We start from the raw sequence: 18302 nt of genomic DNA on the forward strand, positions 1-18302 counted from the left end.
TTTCCACATGTGCATTTGTGGATGTACTGTGTGGGTGTGGGTGTGTTTTAAAGTTCATTCAACTAAAAACTTCATGTTGGACCCATTACAATACACAGAATGGGAGACCTTCATTTTTCAATTAGTTATTCCATGTCATGTTAATATGTTCTATAATGTAATGTTGAGTCAAGGAGTCCTGTAAGTCTATGCATGAAATCCATGAAGTCCATGCATGAAATAACTAATGGAAAGATGAAGGTCTCCCCATTCATTAGAAGGACAATATCAATCACCAAACCAAGGGCATGTAATTCAGTTAATTTATCATGAAGTTGAAAGTTCGATATTAGGAGGACGGACGGACGGACGGGGGGGGGGGGGGGGGGGGGGGGGGGGGGTATTTATAATATGATAAAATATCGTATATCTAAATATTGAATCAAGCAACTTAAAAACTGTATGGGGTGCAGACAAAGCCAGAGTAGATGTTAAAATTAAGTGTTTTAAAGTGAAATACCTCCATAAGTGGTTCATTATCTTTCCAATCTCTTTATTCAAAAATTGCAGCCCTCAGCAGCGAGCTCTCCCATCCTTTTTGTACTTGGGCAAGTCTGCAGTGCTGAGATGTTTGCATTCAAATCCAGGCCCGGGGATTCATTTGCTGGGTTCTGAGCCTATGACAAGGGATCAGTGTATAGCAGAGAGAGGGCAGATTGATTTGACCTCTGTTTCTCTCACTTTCTCTCCGCCTGCCACCAGAAGTTTATCCCATTTAGTGTGAAAGCGAGCTTGTGTGTGTGTGTGTGTGTGTGTGTGTGTGTGTGTGTGTGTGTGTGTGTGTGTGTGTGTGTGTGTGTGTGTGTGTGTGTGTGTGTGTGTGTGTGTGTGTGTGTGTGTGTGTGTGTGTGTGTGCGTGCGTGCGTGCGTGTGCGCGTGCTCGTGCTCTGTGTGCGCATGCGTGCGTGTGTGTGTATGCACGTGCGTGCGTGCTCGTTCGCTACATCCGTACTCTACTTCCACGTAGCAGTGGCCTCGACCTTAGTCTCGGGTTGATAGATGAGACTGAACTTGTCTGTCACAGAGCGGAGAAGGGGAAAAAGACGGGTCGGAGGAGACAGGGCGATGCATTTTGATGGTGTTCTTGAGGAAACAAACAAGTGAAAGGAAGCGAGCGATTAGCGAGCCGGATAAGCTGTCACTGGAAACTGAGGTAAAGGGACGAGCTGTCATGGCAGTTTTGTTGTCTCCCATTAACGAATCAACCCATTAAATGTAGCTTAATAAAACAAAACATCAACAAAACACTCCTCTACAGGCATCACGAGCTTACTCACCTTGCAATAATACATTCCAAGGTAAAAAACAATTCACCATGTCAAATGCTGTTCTTGTCAAAGTGGCCCTTTGAATGAGGAGTTTGATGCATAGCCTGATAGCCCTAAATCGAAAAGCGCAAATAATGTACTGCGGAGGCCCCACTGACTTACCACATTATTTAACTTTAACAAGACTCATTCAAGTAGCAAACAGCAGGTTGAGTGAAGGAAGACGGTTCAGATCAGAACAGAGCAGTGTTACGCACATCCCCCGCTATCTTGGTGCCGGTCCAACCAACCTGCAAAGCACAGATTTTCAGTTTAAAAATCAAGGCAACTCTTACAACTCTTTTTTGAACGCTCTTTGCAGACATTTTATTTCAAACAACCTTCCTTTCTGACTCATCTTCAGGTAAAAAAAAAGAGAATTAAGTGTAGCGCTAGGCTAAAACAAGCTTCCTTTTTAAACGGAATGAGGAGGAACCCCATTAACCTTCTCTGTCATTAGACGTAGTTAATCATGAACAGATGAATGCGTCCTAATCACGCTCGTCTAAGAACTTAATCATTAATCAGCGCATCCTTATTAGCCTCTCTAGCTGTTTCTGTGTATTGTACTCGCTACTCCCCCCCGCTGGTAGTAGAGTGGTAGCATCATGCCCACACTGGGAGATGGATTGGTAGTTTGCTGCCAATGTAACGTCTCCAACACAATCCCTATGGCAGGTGACAGGGTTCCGAGTGACTGAGGCAGGAAATGTGCCTATCTATTATCCGTCACTCTGTTGTGAAGCCAGCCATATCCAGCATACAAATGTGCCCACATATGCACGTGCGCACAGCACACTCAAGCAAGCTAGCCGAGAATGCATGCAAGGCATTGCACGCACGTACACACACGCGCGCGCGCTCCACTAAAATAAAGTGACAGTATAATGATGCTGTTACTCATTCCAAACTGAGCAGAAGCTCCACTTTGTGGTGCAGTGATTTATTCCAAGTGATTTGGAATGAATGTTAGTTAATGACTTATTAATCAAACAGTGATACTTAAAACAAATAATGGCTACATAGTGTAGCATACAGGCTTAGTAGCGCTCTAAGCAATAGTGTATCTCTCTTTTTGTCTCTGCACACACACGTACGCACGCACCCGCGCGCGCACACACACACACACACACACACACACACACACACACACACACACACACACACACACACACACACACACACACACACACACACAGTCACACTGTCACACTGTCACACAGTTATACTCAGCCAGTCTTGTGTTTTTGTACTATGTGTGGCTGTAAATCTGTATGCTAATGTGTAGAAGTCTGTGCAAAGTCTGTGCTTTTATGTCTGTCAGTGTGGCTGAAGTGTGATGGATGTTTGTTAGCTTGTTAGTTTGTTTGTGTGGGTGTGCACTGTGCATGCGTGCGTGCATGCATGTGTGCATGTGTGTGTGTACTTGTATTACTATATTTGTGAGGGCCAAATGTCTCACAAGTATAGTATCGAATTTGAGACAGGGCGCCTGTTCAGGGGGGGAGGAGGTGGGGGGGATAGCGTGTACCTCCACATGCGTTATGCCCCCCTATAGTGAGACCTGTCACTGTCAGGTGGAAAGAAGATGGTGGCTTGATGGCTCGGAGACCCGAGGCTTTCTTCACCCTCCCAATAACTGATTGGGTTTAGCAGAGATGGAGTACTCGTAGAGAGGCTGGGGAATTGGGAATTGGATTTACTAAAATTGGGACTTGAAGGGGAGAAAATGTTTTTTCTTTTTTCTTTTGTCTTGAAGGGGCATGTTTTGCGCAATAATAGTCTCTTCATTATGTCTGCCCTATATGATCTCTGAGATTTATATTATTGAAATAAATAACAATAAATAAATAAATAACAATACAAATATTTTGAAAAGAAAAGAAATAATTTGAGAAATAGATGTTGTGAGGACCTGGTCCTCAATAGAGAAATTGTTTTATGGTTAAAAAAGAGTTATACAATTATAATTACGTAGAATGGCTATCTAGTCCAGGGGTGCCCAAAAGGTAGATAGCGATCTACAAGTATATTACAAAGGCTATGCAGGTGACATGGCTCTAAAAATACATATAATTTAAAAAAAGAAAAAGAAAAAAAGCATCTGCCACTTGAATTAAGGTGACTTCATTGATTGACGTCAAATAGGGAGTGTTGCGCACAAACGTCAGTAGCATTACAAATGTATACCAGTAAGACGCCTCGAGGCGAGAAGCGACCTTGAGAAGCTGGTCATAAATGGAGCGTGTCTTGAGTGTACAGGGTTTGATGAGGTCAGGCATATGGACTGTCAGAACAGGACAGCTCTATATATGGATCTCCATACCTGATGATGTCACGTGATGTCACGAGAACTGGGCACCATATATGGGGGCTTTCCCCATGTATGGGGATTTTGAGTGATACACTGACGGGAAATGCACAATTCCATATAGTTAAAAACTGTATCAATTCCATTTCCCCTTCTATTTCCCATTCCGAGTGTGTTTGTCTGAACAGTGCCGCTATTCCAAAGCCCCTTCAGGTACATTTTTGTGGGGTGCTAGCCCCTCCTACATCCAGCTTTCAGTTACCGTACTGTTGTTTGTGCAAGCTGTCCAATATAGCTGTTCATATAGCTGTGGTAATAATGAGATTTTTGAGGGGCGCTAGCCCCTCCTATATGCTCAGCTTTGTGTGTCTGTGTGTACCACAGACATGATTTGATTGGCTGAGCACTGAACGTGATGTATGATGATAAGAGCGCCCCTCTCTTCACACAAGTGTGATTTTTTTAACCCATTTTGGGCGGGAACCCCTTTTGGTGTTATAAACATTATGTTATAATTTAGCTATTGAAAAATAGCAGATCTACAAGCTCATAGCACGCCACCAAGTGGCGCTCTACGAGCTTGTAGGTCTGCTATTTTTGAAAAATCGTGAAAATATTTATTTCAGAAAACTGGAGGATTTAGAAGATTTTTTTTTTTTTTTTTATTTAAATTTTTGAGGTCAGGCCTAAATGGGTTTCAGCAATGGGATAATAATTGTTTGGGTCTTGTTGAGCTGGTCATTTTGAAAGTAGCTCTCAAGTCAAAAAAGTGCTGGCACCCCTGCTCTAGTCCTATCGTATACCGTATGTATGTTGCGTTGATAAGAGCAATGGTCACCAAAGTATGGCCATTTGAAGTGCTAGCTGCGGTGCCATAACACTGCTGCAGAGCAGCGATGCACTTGCAGCACCCAGCCTATACCGTAGCTACACAACACAGCTAACAGTGAAAACGTCACTGTCAATTAAGCTACACGTAGCCCCAACTGCTATTAATTAGCTATGAAAACACATTCCGTTTTGTTACATTAATAAACAAAGCCTACCTTAAGGTGGCGAGGTATTATGACAACACAGCTAAAAGTAGAAATGCAGTCACTGTCAATTACGCTTGCCCCAACTGCTATTAATTAGCTATGAAAACACATACGGTATTCATATCAGGGGCCACAGCACAGCCGCTGGCTATTCTGATGGCAGACCCCTGACCACTGACCAGTGTTGATGCCTGTTTCCGAATGATCAACGGTACACCTCGCACTCGCAGGTCTGCATGCTACGTTTGTGACGTCCTCCCACCCACCCACTGTCGGTTGACCCTCTAGGCAATTTTAATGTAGGATGGCATTCATAAAATCACCGCCCTAAATTGGGCGTGTGTGTGTGTGTGTGTGTGTGTGTGTGTGTGTGTGTGTGTGTGTGTGTGTGTGTGTGTGTGTGTGTGTGTGTGTGTGTGTGTGTGTGTGTGTGTGTGTGTGTGTGTGTGTGTGTGTGTGTGTGTGTGTGTGTGTGTGTGTGTGTGACTAAATTTATGTCTACAGTTACAGTATGCCTTTTTGGTGCGGAGCCTTTTTACGTGCCAGTGTGTCTGTCAACATGAATGAAGAATGATTAATGTTCTGTGTGCTTGGGAGCGCAAACTGCGCATGGTGTGTGTGTGTGCGTGTGCGTGCGTGCGCGCGCGTGCGTGCGTGTCCGCTGATAACAGGGCAGGTATCATTAGTCTTTGCGTCATTGATAGATTAATGAGGCTGCTCTATTTAGCTTGCCCTGTCTCACTGTCTGACCTACTGTCTACATAGCCACACTCTCAACGTCAGTGCCCAGAAAAAAACAATACACTGAATTATTAATGGGATTTTTATATTTACCATAGAGGTTACATAATCAGACAGTTACCCATAGGCCTACTGTATCGTGTCCCACTTTAGATAGGCTTTGGTCTGAGTAGGCCTACTTTATGTGTTCCCTTCCAGGCTAGTGTTTGGCCAGGTTTTATTTCTGAAATAGGCCCTTGTGTGCCTATTGTTACCCAAGCCTTCTTGATTGTTTCACCTGTGTAAGTTGCAAATGTAATTTATGGTGATTAGTATAAACTTTTATGAAATTCAGCTTGGTTGCTAAAAGTTGCACGAGCAATTTGAGTAATTAGCATAATCAAATCAAATCAAATCAATTTTTTTATATAGCACATTTAAAAACAACTCTCATTGTACCAAAGTGCTTCACAAGGCAGAATATAGTGGAATACAATAAAATAAAATAAAATACAATACAATACAATACAGTACAGTACAGTACAGTACAGTACAGTACAGTACAGTACAGTACAGTACAGTACAGTACAGTACAGTACAGTACAATACAATACAATACAATACAATACAGTAATATGTGACCATACCATTAACAACCTATACTGTAAGGCAATAATTCAAAATGTCATCATTCTTTAAGTAGCATGTGACGTGTCAAACTAGGGGGTTTTCATGATTCCGAATCCAGTCCAAGCATTAGTTTTGAATCCAGTCCAAGCATTAGTTTTGCAAGAAGAAAAAACACTCCTTGGGCTAAAAACGGCCATAGCCACCGTTTGACACGTCACATGCTACTTAAAGGGGAATTCCACTCATTTCCAACATTTTACTATGTCATTAATCTTGATGATGTCAAGATACGTACTTCACCATATTAATGATTTTTTTCAGACCTCCAGTTCTAGGAAACACAGAATGGGGGGGACTTTTTTATTATTTCCACACAACAGCTCTAAGGTATATTAATGACATAGTAAAATGTTGAAAATGAGTGGTATTCCCCTTTAAAGAAATGTAGATTATCATTTTTTTTGCTTTATATAGGTTGTTAATGGTATGGTCATTGTTCACATATTATGCTAATTACTCAAATTGCTCAATGTGCAACTTTTAGCAACCACGGTTAATCTCATCTGATATGTATATAGATGAGATTTGAATCATAAAGGTTTATACTAACCATCCTTTCTGGGACTAACATGGGACCTATAGGGGCTTCCAGTAGACTATTGAGGGATAATCACTCAGACTTATGAGTCTCCATATGTGAGAGAGAAAGCAGGCAGACAAATGTTTGCTGTGAAGAGAGAGGTTTGCTGTGCTGACACTACAGAAGAAGCATTGTTTGTAAGTGTATGTTTATTTTAATTTAATGCAAAGAGTGTAACACATATTTTGATTTAGACAGAAATGCTGTGATTTAGTTTTGATTATTTAAATGCCAATTATGTAAATGCCTGCCTGCTGTAGAGTTTTCTTGCAGTTTGGCAGGCTACTTTTTTACTATTTATGTCACTTATGTAACTATTATATTTTGTACAATTTACTGTGTTACAGTTACAACTCCTGACAGGACGCCTCATTCCTGACTCCTGTCTCTTTTTTGTATGGAGTTTGGCTGGCTGCCTAATAACACCTGATTGATTGATTGATTGATTGAAGTATTTATTAACAGTTTGCAGAATTACAGTACATTTCAAGTACAACTCAATACAAAAACTGTCAACGGTGAGTGGACGACACCATAAAGTATTACACTTGTTTACAAGAGGGTTCACCATTTTAAATTCATCAGAGTATTTAGAGACGTACAAATATAAACTTCTGTATAGCCAAAAAACAGGAAATCATCATAGAGGAGGTAAAAAGGGAAAAATATATATACAGTAAGGGGAAAAAGGGGTGGGTGGGGGATTCAGAATTTACGGGGGCCAGTTTCTAATTGCAGCCGTCCGTAGGTGCCCTTTGAGAGCGGTTTTGAAAAAGTCAAGGGATTCGCATGTCTTAATGACTGTTGGTAGGGCGTTCCACATTTTGGTGGCATAGGAGCGAAATTAATTTAGTCCCTTTGTTGTGCCGAAACTGGGTTGCACATGGTTTGTTGAACTCCCTCTGTGAGGGCAGTACAATCTTACTGCTGTCTTGACTCCACTAGCAAAGAATTATCAAGTTCGTTTTGAAAACCACTTAATTACTAATTAATGTAAAATGTTATTTTTCTGCCCACCACCCACAATCAGCCATCTTAAATGGTATACACCCCGAAATATTTCTGAAGCCTCGGCCAAACTCGCACGCCCCCGACCATGAGCCAATTTTCGCAGCAACTCTCCAGTGCCATGACCCAGAAAGCGACTGCGCAACTGCTGGAAACCTCTGGTGGGTGTCTGCACTGTCTGGTGAGTCTTGACCCTCAGCATGGGCACCTCTGGACTCCACAGCACATCTGTATTCAGCCCTGGTTTTGTACTCACATTGTCAATGGCCAGCACCCAGCCTCCTGAAGATGGATGAAGCTGAGGCCCAGTGTAATAACCAGCCTATCCCCTCAGGGCTGGTGTAGCACTCCACTCCTCTGTCACCTGGGCCCCTGCACTGTCTCCATATTGACTCAGGCATTTCATTTTCATGCATCCATATTCATCTCCAGACAGTCTCCATGTGCTCCTGGCTTCCTCTCTCTTTCTCTCGTTCTCCCTTCTTTTGTACCCGTCTCTTACTCTGTGGCATTGTTTTCATATACAATGTTGTGTGTATTGTTTGTTATTTTAAACAGGAGGGTATACGTTTGTGATTGTGTGTCTGTGGTGAACGACGTGTAGGTGCATGCATGGACAAATTGGACATGTTCTTTCACAAACAATGCAGTCCTGTCTTACAAACCTGAATAATGAGTACATGTCTCTGAGCACAACAGCATAATTCTGATCCATTCTGAGAGAGCTGTCTAGCATCTACTTAGTGTTGTTCTCGCTGCTTTTGGGGCGAAAGTGAACAATGTGGTCCGCAGCATTTAACATTTTCTAACTGAAGCAGAAGCGTTGCTCAGTACATAGGAGACAGGTTCTGGAAAGAAAATAATGGAGTGCAGTTTCGAGGTCAACAGCGCATTGGTCTATTTCATGGAGATGTGGACACCCCACCAGTTGTTTACAGGTCAAAAACATGATAAATCTTGGCTCCTCTCACAGAACACATGGAGCAAGACAAAAAATGATTGAATCAAGCAGGCGCCAAAGAAATAGCTCATGATTTGCGCTGGAAAGGTTAGTGCGTTTTTATTTTATTCTTTTGGACCTTATCTTGAAATCAAACAAACCCTGCTGTGGGATGTGTTACCCTCAACCACACAGAGGCAGAATCTATTTGGCATGGGCTCAGTAGTGTTGTGTTGAACTTGGACGGAGACTCTTGAGCTGAAGTAGGGAAGTGTGTGCACGCCTTTGTGCCGAGCATTATTGGAGTCCTCTGTGTGTGTGTATGTACAGTTGTGTGTGTTTGTGTGTGTAATGTAAGGGAGGATGTTCTCCAGCAGTGGTACTATTGTTCTCACCACCTCTCCTCTATCTTCCCTGCTTCCTTCCCCCCCACCCCACCCCAGCCCAGCCCAGCCAAGGGTGTGGACAGCAAACAGGGATAGATTAGCCTGGGCTGCTCCTCTCTCTGCAGATGACCTGTGGAGTCAGAGGTGCCTGTGGCTGGCCCGATGAAAAATAAGAACGGTGCCCTTATAGCGGCATGCGGCCGGGGGCCATGCTGAGCTGTACTGTGTCATCCCATAGTGCTGCTCCTCGCCAGTCGCCACACCATTAAAAATGACAAATGACGCCCCAATCAAGCGCTGCCCCAAGTCGGCCGCCCCCGTCGCCTGATGTTCCTGAAGCATTACCGTAGCTCGATCTGTGTTCTCGTGCCCTCTTCCATCTGTCACAGCATGTCCCAGGGCTGGAGTACTCCCTTGTTAGGAGTCCGTCACTTTCCATTTGCTGTGCATTTGATTTTCGTCAGGAGAAAGGTTAGGAGCGGTGGAACGTCCAAAAGGACGCCAAAGATAGATGAGTTGCGGGAGGCTGTTCTCATCCGATTTACAATCTCTGTTTCACTCCAAAACACTAGCTGAACAAAGTGGACATAGTTGTGTGTGGTTATAGGCTGCAACTATAGATTATCTCCTTTGCGATTTTTCTATCGATTACTAAATCATTAAGTGATTTTTAGCCCATCAGCCCTATTTTTTATAGTAGGCCTATAGCCTACTTTGTCATATGCAAAAATAGTCTGCAATATATCTGCATCCTCAACTGGAGCCACAATTTTTGACATTGCAAATTTCATTCAATTAATTAGATTAGTTCAATTAACTATTCCACCCTAGGCTCTATCCATGGTATAATTTCTGTTATACTATGTCATACAACAGTCTTGCACTCCAAAATAGTAGATCTGGCGTGTTGTAACGCATTGTGAGCTTGCATTTTCAACACCATTGCAGTATAAATACACCAAGCTTTACTTCCATATTATTTGGTGGGTGGTGGTGGAAACAAATATGTTTCTCTGTTGTATCCCAATGATAAGCCTCCACTTTGAGGCGTTATAAAATAAACCACTTAAAGCGTGATGTGCTGCCTGCCTGCTGCTGAGTGGAGCAACAGGCCAGCAGTGTGCTGTGAAGAGGTTTCGGGCCCCAGGTAAATCCAGACCTGTTCAGGCTTTAGATTAACAGCTCCATCACAGTTCCTCAGCTCCAGGGACAGGGTGGAGATAGAGATAGCCCAAGACTGGGGCATAACACCAGGCTACACAGGGGGAAATAACCCCCCCTCCCCATGGCGTTCCAGGTACTCTGTCCCATTTGGGTCCCTGGGGGGAAAAGTCCCTTTGTGTCAACCATCTGTTGCAGCGCGCGTGCACAACTGCACACAAAAGGGGTGAGGGAGGTGAAGAGAGGAAGCTGATGTGCATATCATTAGGAAGTGCTGCCGGATTTGCTAAAGCCATTATAGGACATTCTCAATGCAAATTGGGGTCTGCCCTTGTGATTGGAATAATGGGAGACGGAGGCTGCCAGACCACGCATTGGCCTTATATATAGACACAAAGGGTACTGTAAACTAGGCCTACATGGTGAGGGGGCGGGGTGCGTGCGGTGCTGCTATAGCTGTCAATTTCAGTAATCGCTCAAGCTGATAAATGATATGCTTATAATAAGCTATATGATTAAACTATAATGTGTACAGTCCAATTTACATTGTATAGCATCATAATTTCCCCATGAAAAGTGATAGACTTAAGTTAACGTAGAAGTAACATTACTCTTACTAGTGAGGTGGTGGTGAGTCTAGTATAGCCTATGGGGCTTCAAGCATTAGGCCTATGCCTCACTGACATGATGCTCAAACATCTATTTTTTGAGGGGAGCTAGCCCCTCCTATACACAGGTTTAATGTTTGTCTTTGTTTTGTAAACGTGATGGCAGCATTTATTTTATATTTTTATATAAAACATCACACCCGTGTGAAGTGAGCTAGGGGTGCTAAAGTCTAACTCATGTTGATTAAGTGTTGTACTATGTAGGTGAGGGCATATATGAAAAAAAGGCACCTTACCCTAAAAAATATTGCAACAGAAGGTTTCTCAACTGTTTTGTGTAGTATTAGGTGTCCTTAATAACATACTAAAAGTTTACCAAAGTGTGACCATGCGAAAGGTGTTATTTTAGCATAATATGCATAATATGCCCATAACATCCTATATAAGGCAAAAAAGTCCAAATTTCATCATTCTTTAAGTAACATGTGACATATGAAACTAGGGTGTTTGCATGATTCTGAATCCATTCCAAGCATTAGTTTTGCACAAAAAACACTCCTTGGGCTAAATTAGGCCATATCCACTTGACCAAATGTGCTGACCTCATCACGTTTGTGTGGCCGTTTTCCTCCCAAGGAGTGTTTTTTGTGCAAAACTAATGCTTGGAATGGATTCAGAATCATGCAAACACCCTAGTTTCATATGTCACATGTTACTTAAAGAATGATGAAATTTGGACTTTTTTGCCTTATATAGGATGTTATGGGCATATTATGCATATTATGCTAAAATAACACCTTTCGCATGGTCAAACTTTGGTAAACTTTTAGTATGTTATTAAGGACACCTAATACTACACAAAACAGTTGAGAAACCTTCTGTTGCAATTTTTTTGGGGTCAAACCATAATTGCACCTGTCTAATGGTGATGTAAAACAAACGGTGCCAACACAAACATTAAATTCTCTTTATTGTTAATGGCATTTAATGTTTGTGTTAGGGACAAGATGACAAAGTTTCCCCTTCATTGTCAATGGCGTTTGACAAACAACTAAAAACAAACCGCCCCTCAAAAACAAAAAAACAACACACACACACGCACACACACACACACACACACACACACACACACACACACACACACACACACACACACACACACACACACACACACACACACACACACACACACACACACACACACACACACACACACACACACACACACACACACACACACACACACACACACTTATGTGATTTTTAGTCTCTTGGTGGGGTGCAGTACCCACCTTCAGCCAACTAGTGGGGCTATTTCCCTTCATTGAAACGGACGCCGCATCAAATAGGTCAGGGAAAAGTTTTGTGTGTTTTCACAATACAAGGTGGGTGGAGCGGAGCCTCGGCGATTGGTTAGCGAGTTTCAGTTTTCAACCAGTGATTGGCCCCGGCGCTTTAACGGGCTGTGAGCAGGCAGTCTCGGGTCCCCCCCCCTCCCATCCGTGCACCCCCACGCCCCCCACTCCACTCGCATACCCTACTCCTCTCTTTCCCTACGCTGATTGTCACACACCGTTTACTACGGCTTGAAATGTGACTCACAACACAAGGCTACCTTACTGGAATACCGCTTCTGTGACAACCGAGGGATTGTTTTGACGCGCGCCCGTGCGTCTCTTTTTTCATTTTGGGGGACAGGCTGTGGAGACTTTACTACCCCTTCTTCTGCCATGACGGCGGATTTGTTGGCGCTTTTATCCGTGATGATCATCACAGCTTCTGCGATGGAAGGTAAATGAGTGCTTTGGGATTATTTTTTTTGTGCTGAAGCCAGAGCCCCGTCTCTTGTTGTGCTCCCTCCCGCGTGTACCCCGGTGCTGTGCCGGTGCCACTGCCTCGGTCGGCTGGGGATAGGCAGCCTACTACAGAGGGATGCGATGCACGTGGAATCGCGTCAGTTTTCTGTGGTTTTATCCCCTTATTTCTACGCGGGGTTTGGATGCTCTGACACAGTCTTTGGCATTACTTTGGGTGATATGGCGGGTGTAACGCCGTTGGGTCTGGTCTGGTCTGGTTGTAACGCCACACCAGAGTGGCCCATTTCTTGACTGTCAATTCTGATACATACTCTGCCTTGTCTCACTATCCTTGGTGCTGAATATACTGTATAGGTGCGTTGCACAGGATAAGTGGCGTTGGTAGGCTACTTTACTAAATCTTTCTATGCCTCTATGAGCGGTTAAGACATGGCATACGTTAATCATGTATGTCATGTCATGTCACAAGAATGGTGGTGATAGTATGGCCATCATGGTGAAGTGTTTTCTCAGCGCTTATGTCATCCACTTAAATTAAGATAGCATGTTTATTGTTTAGGCTATTCTCAGCCTGTGCTTTTACATCCATGTTTCCAAAAGACCCAATTTGTAGGCCACATCAAAAAGATCTTGTGTTTTGATTTGGAAAGCCTAGCACGTACAGTAGATGTATTATTAGGCCTATTATTTCATTCTAAGATTAATATATTCTGAGATATAATGATGCTGATAATGAGCCTTGTGATGATAAACAGGGGGCTCTGGTACACTGATGCCGACTTTTCAATTTGGGATCATTTTATTATTCAATTGAGTAGAATAAATTCTATCCTTGCCTTACCTTAAAGCTTACCGGTCAATAGACACAACCTCTCCCTTTTCTCCAATCCCATGTCATGATTCCTTTATCATTTGCTATTGCTATTTCCCTTTACCTACATGCATATAGTGTCTATCCTACACTATTATGTCCTCTATAGGCTATCCCCTTCAATCATAATACACATTGTGTACACACAAACACACAGGGCATCCTCCACATGCAGTGGTGGCACCCATAGCTAGTATCTGGTGGAGTCAATGGGTTTATTTTCCATCACAGGCCACCAGGGACAGATATCAGTGCTGTATAGCCTCAGACATTGGCTGCTGTTTAATTCCTAACCTGACGGCTTCTTGAAACTGGACCATTTATTTTACTGTGGTCATTCTTTCCAGCTGCATGCAACACACACACACACACACACACACACACACACACACACACACACACACACACACACACCCATCACTCTCTCTAGCGTAATTGAATAAATTAGAAACAAATAAAGTGGGTGGCATTAACTAGTATACATTTACTCAGATGTAGCCTTTCTGTTTGAAATTATTACAACTCTCCTCCTGGATTCCTCCCAGCTCTGGCTTGCACTCTGTAATTGTGCAGTGGCTTTCCTTGTGTTCATCAGATTTCAACGCAGTAATGGAAACCCAGTCCAGCCCCAAATTACTACCTCTGGGAGAACGGCAGAGCAGTATCTGGATATTTTGAGTCCCAACTGTTTACTCAATGTGAAAGAGAGAAAGACAGACGGACAGAGAAAAAGAAACACCATGAATGTCAGAGACACTGTGAATGTCAGAGAGAGAGAGAGAGATATGCAAGTGTAGGGCCGTCACCTTTACAAGATGGGATGAGAGAGAGAGAGAGAGAGAGGCACTTGTATAGAAACAGATGGACGGGAGACGGCCCCAGGGTTACCCGGGTAACTAGGATGAAAGTGATTTCCTTGTTTGGGTCACTAATTGAAAGGAGATTGTCCCACAGGCAGGTTAAAATCTTTCACTGATCTGATCTCCAATCTGTTGCTCTTTCCCCTCCGTCCTTTGTGTGTGTTTGTGTGTGTGAGGGAGCCAGGCAGAGACGGTGTAGCCATGGCCTCTTTGTGTCGGCCTTAATCTGATTATATGGCCCCTAATCACCACATCAGCCCCATAATCACAAACAAAGTGTCAGAGATTGCTGTGTGTGCATGCGCGTGCATGTGTGAGAGGCTGGGGGGTCACAAATGACCATATGGATGCACTTTGGAGATTAAATGTTGTTTTAGAATTACAAACCCCCTAGAAACTCTTTCTCTCGCGCACATGCACGCACGCACGCACACACGGACACACGCAGATACAGATATAGTTCTTCCCATCGGTGTTGCAAGGTTTACGATAATTATCGTGTATTTGTACGATGATCTTACCCTCTGTACGATGTACAATCGATGCTAAGACATGCCGAAATGTACGATCATTTCACCAACAAAGAATTTGCACAAATTTACTTTTCACGGATTGAGATAAGGAAATCTCATCCTAGATCACTCTGTATTTACATACATGCAAAGTCATTTAAAAACACAGGTGGCGTCTTACCCAGTCGATCATTATGCTTGATGCATGACGTGCGTAGCCCCCCACGGGAGCGAGCATGGCTGCCGTTGTTTATTAGTTTGTGTGTGTGATGCTGGTCGCAGGTGTATGTGCCAAGGTTACGTGTCGTTGCTGTCGGGCAGAAACCTCTTATGTACATATTGGCGCCCTACTTGATCATACTACAGTGTTACACAAAACCACCAAAAGTAGCAGATCTGCAAGCTCAAAACGCAGCGTGAAGCGATGCGTTATGAGCTTGTCGATTTGCTACTTTTGATGCTTTTGAATTTGAATCCTGCAAAGTAACAGTTTTGGACATATGAGGTTTCCACCTGACATAGACGATGTACAGTCCGCGTCATGCTTTACTCTTTGACCACAGCAAACAGGACAATTACGTCCCCAGCTCCCTCAACCTCTGTAGAACTCGTCGACTAGTAGGTAGGGCCAGTTATGCACTGAGAGACCTTTAACGTTGTGTAAAGAGAGATGCTTTCACAAGAAAAATATTGAGACAGCATATTATCCACTCAAGTGCTACTGGCTACTGTAGAGTGAAATGGCAAATAATATCAATGTGTCGCGATGCCACCCATTCATTGTAAGCTTATATATCTTTTATTTTGGTGAGTGGTGCCTAAACCCTCCAATGACTGCCCGCATGCGTCTGTCTGTCTGGAGTACGAACGGCTGCAATGTGTTGTTGAGAAGCCTGCACCGCTCAGTTCACACGGGTGTGATTGTTATTTTCATATTACTTTTTCTCTTTATACTGTATACCGGTATATTTTTTTCTTTTCACTTTTTTCATGCCCAAAACAGGGTTGCCGGGTTGAAAGTGGTTCAATGTGTTATAGTGCTACACTGGTTGTGACCTATACAACTGTTATTTCCATTCAATGCTGATGGATTTTAACATTAGAGCTCTCAACGATTAGGCTACATGTTTGAATGATTAATTCAAACATTCAAACTATTTGACCTTATCCATAGATCGGCTTTTGAGTGCGAGTCTGGTTGATTTGAGTAGGGTCCAGGACGTTGCCTGCTTCCATGCAGCGCATGTGGTGCACACATGTTTTTCCCCTCCCTTTTGTGGCTATGGGTATTGCTCTCATTGGTTGAGTATATGAGTGTAGTCGTGTCAAACAAGGTTGGTGGTTTACAATACAAACGCTATTTTTGTGAAATCACATATTTGTCATTTCTCTTTTGTAGCTGTGTGATCATTTTCTTTAAAATTCGATAAGTTGCATGCATCGCAACTTCCATTGAGGGAGACTGAAAGCAGTTTAAAAAAAAGTAAACTGTAGATGCATGTGTTCCCAGCCACAGGAGTATAGAGCGTGTGTACAGTGTGTGTTGAGGATGTACAGTACATTTAGACCAGGGGTGCCCACACTTTTTGGACTACTTTCAAAATGACCAGTTCAACAAGATCTACCCACCGAAAAAAACTATTATACCATTGCTGGAAATAGTTTAAATATGTATCTGAGGGGGCTTTGGAATACTGCCGTTACATATAAGACAAATGCACTTGGAATGCGAAATAGATCGGGAGAAATGGAATAGATATGGGTTTTTGTATTAATTTGTAATGCTACCAATGTTTTTGTGCACAGCAACACTCTTGAAAACAAAATATTGCATTGTGGGTTTGAGCTGATAGGCCCTTTTGATGTCAATCAATGTAGTTACATTAATTCAAGTGGCAGATGCCACTATTTCAATTAAATATTCCTTAGGCGTGTGTGTGTGTGTGTGTGTGTGTGTGTGTGTGTGTGTGTGCGTGCGCGTGCGTGCGTGCGTGCGTGCGTGCGTACAGCAGAGGGACAGAGGACTCTCTGATCTAACAAAACGTTGTTATCATGGAGGGACATTATGGATGTATTATTGTTTGAGGTGGCCAGCCGCATGCACGCACACTCTTGTCTTTTCTCCTATCTGCCCCCCCACCCCCACACACACCCTCTCTCTCTCCATGGTGTGTGGACGGTTCTTGCCAACAGCAGCAGTAATAGTAATTCTCCCCCACTTACAGAGTCATTGCTTATTTCTGTTTGCCCTTAAACCAATTAGGCTTAGATAAGCCCGCTCATTTAACGGCCTGGAACAGGGAGGAGGAGAAAGGGAGAGGATGGAGGGAGGCAACGGCAGCTATATGAGAGAGAGAGAGAGAGAGAGAGAGAGAGACTCTGACACACACAGAGAGAGAAAGAGAGAGAGAGAGAGAGACCCTGACAGAGAGACTGAGAAGGTATCTCCGATCTGTGCCCGTCTGAGAATAGCTTGGCGGTGGATGATGATGTCGATGATGATGATGATGCCACTGTTTTCCGTCTCAGTTTTCAGGCAGACACTGCCACACTGTCTGTATACTGTATGTATACCATAACAGCAACAGCATGCGGTGTGAATGTGAGATAACGGAGAGCATTGGTAATGTGCCCTAATCAGCCCCTGAGGAATGGGCTTTTAAATACCTGTATTACTGTAACGCCTCGTCTTCCGGGGGGGCGGGATTGTACCCCCACTCCCTTTGAGATCTCTCTTCTCCTCCGCTTTCAAATGGATAGAAAATCAAAGGATGGAAATATAAACAGAAGGCAGTGGGTTGCGTGCGTGCGTGCGTGCGTGCATGTGCATATTCTGGCCTCGGGAGCCGCTAGTCATGCACGTTTGTGCACCCATGTCGTCATAGGAGCACCTACGCCATTGTGGACTGGGCATGGAGGCTTTGATTCACACATGGTGAATAGACTCTGCTGCTTTGGGGTATATGCTTACCTGGATTACTCTTCCCTGCCTTTCAACAGCTTACTGCAGTAATGTTGTTGTAAACAGGCCGTGTAAGGGATTGTGTGACAGGCTAGAGATAGTGCAGTATTCAGGGATACAGGCTTTAGTTCCCGACATACTATTGATCCGAAACCTCAATCCCTAACCTAACCTAACCGCAAGCACGGAGCAGCGCATGTCGGACCATCGCAATTTCGCATCGCATCGCATGTTTCCGCGCATCGGACCTTTGGTGTGTCGGATCTGCGTTCGCACCCCGTATTCAGGACATTTTATTTGTCCGATCCTGTCCAAATAAAACAGAAACCGAAAAAATAAATACAAATGAAAAAAATCTAAAATGATCTTGAAAAGGCATCATTAACTCTATCTCTACCGCTAGCTGTTAGCATAAACCCCAGTACCCAGTGCCAGCATACACGTTCACTTTAAAAGACGGAGTTTGACCGCCGACGTCCGTATATATATATAT

This window comes from Electrona antarctica (genome assembly GCF_951216825.1).
Source record: "Electrona antarctica genome assembly, chromosome: 19".
NCBI classification, from domain to species: domain Eukaryota; kingdom Metazoa; phylum Chordata; class Actinopteri; order Myctophiformes; family Myctophidae; genus Electrona; species Electrona antarctica.